This window comes from Plecotus auritus (assembly GCF_963455305.1).
Source record: "Plecotus auritus genome assembly, chromosome: 1".
Lineage (NCBI taxonomy): Eukaryota > Metazoa > Chordata > Mammalia > Chiroptera > Vespertilionidae > Plecotus > Plecotus auritus.
Window position 1 is genome coordinate 188,587,749 of NC_137770.1, and position 6,529 is coordinate 188,594,277.

Consider the following 6,529-nt stretch of genomic DNA (forward strand, 5'->3'; position numbering starts at 1 on the left):
GATTTGCAGAATCCTAAGGAGATAGATGCATTTTTCTCTATAGTCATGCACTGTATAAAGTTCTGGTCTATGACAGACTGTATATAAAATGGTGGCCTCAAAAGATTATAATGGAGCTGAAATTCCTTTCATCTAGTGACATCGTAATTGTCTCTTTTTGTTGTTTCATTGTGGTAAAATACACATAACGGAAAATGTCCTTGCAGCTGTCTTAAATGTTGTAGGACCAACGCATTACTCTCATGTTTGTGGTGATGCTGGTGTGAACACAACTACTGTGTTGCCAGTCATGTAAAAGTATAGCACATACAATCATGTGCAGTGCCTAATACTTGATAATTATAATAAATGACCATATTACTGATTTATATTCGTAATGTTCTATACTTTCTATTGTTATTTTTGATGTGTATTCTTTCTACCAATTAAATGTGTATTCTTTCTACCGGTTAAATGTATTTTCTTTCTACCGATTAAATGTGTATTCTTTCTACCGACTAAATGTGTATTCTTTCTACTGATTAAATGTGTATTCTTTCTACTGATTAAATGTTTGCTGTAACAGTGTGCTGTGCAGCTCTGGCAGCAGTCTCATGTTTACAGTCTCTTGATTGCATCATTTTCTGTCGTACTTGATTTCATCTCATGTTGTTTTGTACAATAACATGCTGTACAGGCTTATAACCTAGGAGCAATAGGCTATATTATGTAGCATAGGAGTACAGTAGGTTTGGGTAAGTGCATTCCATGATGTTCGCACAGTGGTGAAATCGCCTAACAATGTTGTTAAGTGGCAGAAAACTGTGCTTCATATCCCTCATGGTGCCTTGCACACAGAATGTTTAATAACATTTGTTGAACTGAATTAAGTAGAATTGATAATAATCCCTCAATTTTGTTAGGAAGAATAGACACTAAAAGAGTTTCTTAAGGGAATAAAGAAAAGAAAGAATTCCCAAAAAAAAAAGAAAAGGAAGAATTCCTTTCAGCCTCTCTGCAGTATAATAATGGCATTTTCTTTTATTCATTTGTTTTAGAACGGGACCATTTTTATGGATAAGTTTTAATGTTTATGTTTAAATCAAAAAATAATTCAAAAATTTAACCAAGAAATTATGTAAAATTCTTTGTTTTTCAATAAATGAATTACTGAATTAAAAAATGAACCTATGACCAGAGATTTCTAAATGGATCTTTACCTACTTTCAAAAATGATAGTTTGTGCATTTTATTTTGCAGTGCAGTTTGTAATAAGGACCTTTGCTTCATTTAACATAGCCTTCAAAATGAGAAAATGTGGGATAAAGCAGATTATGAGAGAAAATAACAGGAGAGCTTAATTGTATCTTTATTCAATCCTAAATAGAGAAAATGGGAACTTCTGAACTTAGGTCCCTTAAATAACAATCTTATAACAGCTGAAAAATCTTCCAAGAAAAACAAGGGGCCATGGCACAGAATAACTTTGTTGGAACAACTTTTTGCAGCATTAGTTACCTCCAGGTTTTCCTCTTAGATGAGAAAGCCAGTCTTTGATTTTTTTTAAATATATTTTTATTGATTTCAGAGAGGAAGAGAGAGAGAGAGAAAGATAGAAACATCAATGATGAGAGAGAGTCATTGATCAGCTGCCTCCTGCAATCTGGGCATGTGCCTTGACTGGGAATCGAACCATGACTTCCTGGTTCATAGGTCGACACTCAACCATGGAACCACACCAGCCAAGCCAGTCTTTGATTTTTTTTTTTTTTTGAAAATTCATATACTTTCAATGGGCCAGCATTGTTCTAAATACTTTATAAAGGCTAACTCTTTTAATCCTCCTGACAATCCCACAGGGTACTTACTGATATTTTATAAATAAGGAAACTGAGGCACAAAGAGTATAAATGACTTGTCCAAATTCTCACTTCTAGAGTGTAACGGGGCTGGAATTCCACCCTAACTGCAGAGCTCTTGCTCTAACACTATGCTGCCTTAAGCTTCATAAAGGCCAATGAACAGTTTCGAGATGACAGTGATTTCCTCTGGTCCAGCCTAATAAGCAGCATCATGCTGAGGAAGGCTACTGTGGTTAGTCCCAAGAATATGAATGCTATTTGTTGACTCTCAGCTTTCAGAATCAACCAATAGACCAAGCACAGGAGATGTTACAGTTACAAAACAGGAAGTCCATATTATCAGTCCTGGCATTGTGAAAGTAAATGTGCAGAAAACAGGAGCTGGGACATATAAATGGACAGCTGAGGAAAAGAATAGGGCATACCCTCCTCTTATAAAATCAGAGCTGCCCCGGCTGGTTTGGCTCAGTGGATAGAGCGTCAGCCTGCAGACTGAAGGGTCCCAGGTTCGATTCCGGTCAAGGGCACATGCCTGGGTTGTGGGTTCGATCCCTCATAGGGGGTATGCAAGAGGCAGCCGATCAATGATTCTCTCTCATCATTGATGTTTCTATCTCTCTCTCCCTCTCCCTTCCTCTCTGAAATCAATAAAGATGTTTTTAAATAAATAAATAGATAGATAGATAGATAGATAGATAGATAAAATTGAAGCCAATAATTTCAGCAGGTAGTTGCTAGAATAAGACATAAAAAGTGTAAATGTTTAAAATATAACCATATAAAAGTAGCAAAGACAATGACATAATTATATTGGGAATATATAATGTGTCCCAAAAAATGTATACACTCTTTGAATAACTATTAATTCCAATGGGTTAAATCTGAAAGGAAACATCAATTGAGCTATCAGCTGTTAAAGTGTGTACAACCTGTATACATTTTTTGAGACACCCTGTATATAGAGGGAGGAGGGAATTAGGGGAAGAGTAAGCCACAACCTCAGCTGTTACAGGAGAAAACTGATTGATAATGTCTACTATTGATTAATCAGGACATGGCACTCTAAGCCTTTATTAGAGGCTTTTAAGTCACCCCTGTAATAGACAGCTAAATGGACTAAAAGTCGTTGATTTGAGGAGTCAGACAAAAGTCAGACTGTGCGTTTTTAATATCTGCCCTGATGAATTATTTTTAAACCAGATATATTCATTACTTTGAATTCATAGATTCATTTCTTGGAAAAAAGAAAAGCCAGACGTGGCCAGACAAGCTAACATCAAACTCCCTCCAGCTCTCAAATCCAGACTACAGAGCCAAGTGTGGAGGCTTCTATCCCAGGATGACAAGAGAACTCTGAAGTGCCTCCTTCAGCAATCACTCTGGATGTGCTGCCTCAGCGGTTTTTAGAGTAATGGGGAGAAGAACGGCTTGTGCAATTGCTAAGTAGGGTGGCCTTTTGTCCTGAATCCACTAGGATTCTATAGAGCCACAACCTTACAGAAGACCAGTTCAGCTATGGTAATAGCTGCCATTCATTAGGTACATTTGTATGTAAGATGTCATGCTCTGTGCTGTTTAAATATCTCACTTACTAAACCAAGCTGTTATTTTTTTGTTTGGTTGGTTTTTTGTTTTTTGTTTTTTTTAGCATTTTTAGTAGTATTTTTATTTATTTATTTTTGTTTTGTTTAAAGTATTACATATAGTATTACATATGTGTCCTTTCCCCCCATTGACCTCCTCCCATCCACCCCCACCTCCCCCGCACATGCCCTCACCCCTCTAGTATCTGTATCTGTGTCTATTGGTTTGCTTATATGTATGCATACAAGTCCTTTGGTTGATCTCTTACCACTCCCCACCCTGTCCCAAGCTGTTATTATATCCATTTTACAGATGAAGTAATTAAGACCTCAGGTGAGGGTAATTAATTAACCAGCTATCACATCCAATCTAATAAAAGAGTAATATGCAAATTAGCCACCACTCCGCTACACCCAAAAGCCACGCCCACAAGCCACACCCACAAGCCAATCAGGAGGGAATATGCAAATAAACCCAACCAAGATGGCTAAGGCCACAGAGAGCAGGAGGGAGGCTTGGGTTTCCCGGGCAATGGAGGAAGCCAAGCTTTCCGCCTGCCCTTGCTGGCCTAGGCTTCCACTCAAGGCTACAAAGTTTCATGATAGAAGATACATAAATCCAAACAGAAATGGCGGCAGCCACGGAGCTGGAAAGAGCAGGAGGCTAGGATTGCCCGTGGCGATGGAGGAAGCCAAGCTTTCCGCACACCCTGGCTGGCCCAGGCCTCCACTTAAGGCTACAAAGTTTCAACTCTAGAAGATAAATAAACCCCAGATACCAGGGCCTCCGCTTGAGTCGCCAGGGGGCGTGGCCGGCCTGCAAACCACCACAGGCCCCTCGCCCAGGCCATCCCACACCCTAAGGGAACCCCCACCCTGATCCAGGACACCCTTCAGGGCAAACCAGCTGGCCCCCACCCGTGCACCAGGCCTCTATCCTATTTAATAGAAGAGTAATATGCAGATTGACCATCACTCCAACACACAAGATGGCTGCCCCTATGTGGTCAAAGATCATGCCCCCATGTGGACACAAGATGGCCACCACAAGATGGCCAGTAAGGGAGGGCAGTTGGGAGGAACCAGGCCGGCAGAGGAGGGAAGTTGGGGGCGACCAGGCCTGCAGGGAAAGGCAGTTGGGAGGGACTCAGGCCTGCAGGAAAAGGCAGTTGGGGGGGACCAGGCCTGCAGGGGAGGGCAGTTAGGGGTGACCAGGCCTGCAGGGGAGGGCAGTTAGAGGTGACCAGGCCTGCAGGGGAGGGCAGTTAGGGGCAAACAGGCTGTCAGGGGAGCAGTTAGGCATCAATCAGGCTGGCAGGGGAGTGGTTAGGGGGTGATCAGGCTGGCAGACAGAAGCGGTTAGGGGCAATCAGGAAGGCAGGCAGGTGAGCAGTTGGGAGCCAGCAGTCCTGGATTGTGAGAGGGATGTCCGACTGCCCATTTAGGCCTGTTCCCACCGGGTCCCAGATTGGAGAGGGTGCAGGCTGGGCTGAGGGACACCCCCCCATTGCACGAATTTCGTGCACTGGGCCTCCAGTCTATATAATAAAAGGGTAATGTGCAAATTGACCGAATGGTAGAATGACCAATTGTGATGATGCACACTGGCCACCAGGGGGCAGATGCTCCACGCAGGAGTTGCCCCCTGCTGGTCAGTGTGCTCCCACAGGGGGAGCGCACCTCAGCCAGAAGCCAGGCTCACAGCTGGTGAGCACAGCGGCAGTGGCAGGAGCCTCTCCCGCCTCCGCTGCAGTGCTAAGGATGTCTGACTGCCAGCTTAGGCCTGCTCCTGGACATTCCCTGAGGGCTCCCAGGCTGAGGGATGCTCCCCCAAGTGCACGAATTTCATGCACGGGGCCTCTAGTAGCTAATAAAACCCTTGATAGGAATTAAAACTCATTGTTTTAACAACTGCACTCTATTACCTGCTCATTAGTCAGTTAAGAGACCTAATCACATGAGAGGGAGGTGTTATGAATGCTATTGGAGTTATGAATAGTGGGAGTTTTGATCTTTTGGATTTTCACAGTGATTTAGAACTGGATTAATTTTTCTTTTTTGCCCTAAGAAAGAAGGCAATCTAGCACAGTCATATTGGCCTAGGCTTAAATTCAGCTCTGCCATTTATACTATGATCTCAGATGATTTGCTGAATTTCTCTTAATCCTTTATTTCTTCATTCATGTAACAGTTCCTAACTGAGCCTACTGCTTAAGGTTTTTGAGAGGATAAAATGAATCGTGTAGGTTATGTGAACATTCAGCATAATGCCTGGCCATACATAGTAAGTGCTCAAAACATTATTGAGGAACCCCTTATTCTTTTTAATGCCTCTTCAACAGGTGGGAAGGAGGCATGAAATTAAGATGTTCCACATATAAAACATGTTAAACTCTCCTAATGAAAGGTATTTTTAAATTTTTTTCTCTTCCTTTTTTAAAATCCTTACCCAAGGATATATTTTCATTGATTTTTAGAAAGTGGAAGGGAGGGAAGAAAGAGGAGAGAGAGACAACCATTGATGTGAGAGAGACACATTGATTGCCTCCTGCACAACTTCCCTGCTCCCCTCCCCCGCATCCAGGCCAGGGATGAAACCTGCAACCCAAGAAGGTGCCCTTGACAGGGAATTGAACCCAAGACCCTTCAGTGTGAGGGCAGATGTTCTAACCACTGGGAACACCAGCCAGGGTAGAAGGTATTTTTTAAAACCACAAATATACTGTAATAAAGTCATGTACTTTACCACTGTATCAGATCAGTAGCTAATCAACACTCACAAAACCATTCAGATTATAATTATATTAGTGTTAATTATAATTTATATAGAGTTGAACAGTAGATAATGTACTGTGCTTTATGTTAACGTTTTTGAACTTCACAAGAATCCTGTGTAGTAAGTATTAGTAGCATCCCAGTTTTACAAATTAGAACACATGCTCAGGGAGGTGAATCACATACACATTTGGGATTCAGGTATGAATGTTTCTTGGATTCTTTCCTTGGTCAACTTAGTGAGTGAAAACTACTAAATGTTAATAAACATTTTTTAATAGAAATAATAGTCTGAGCCTCAAGATATATTGTAAAGTTAACATATACAAA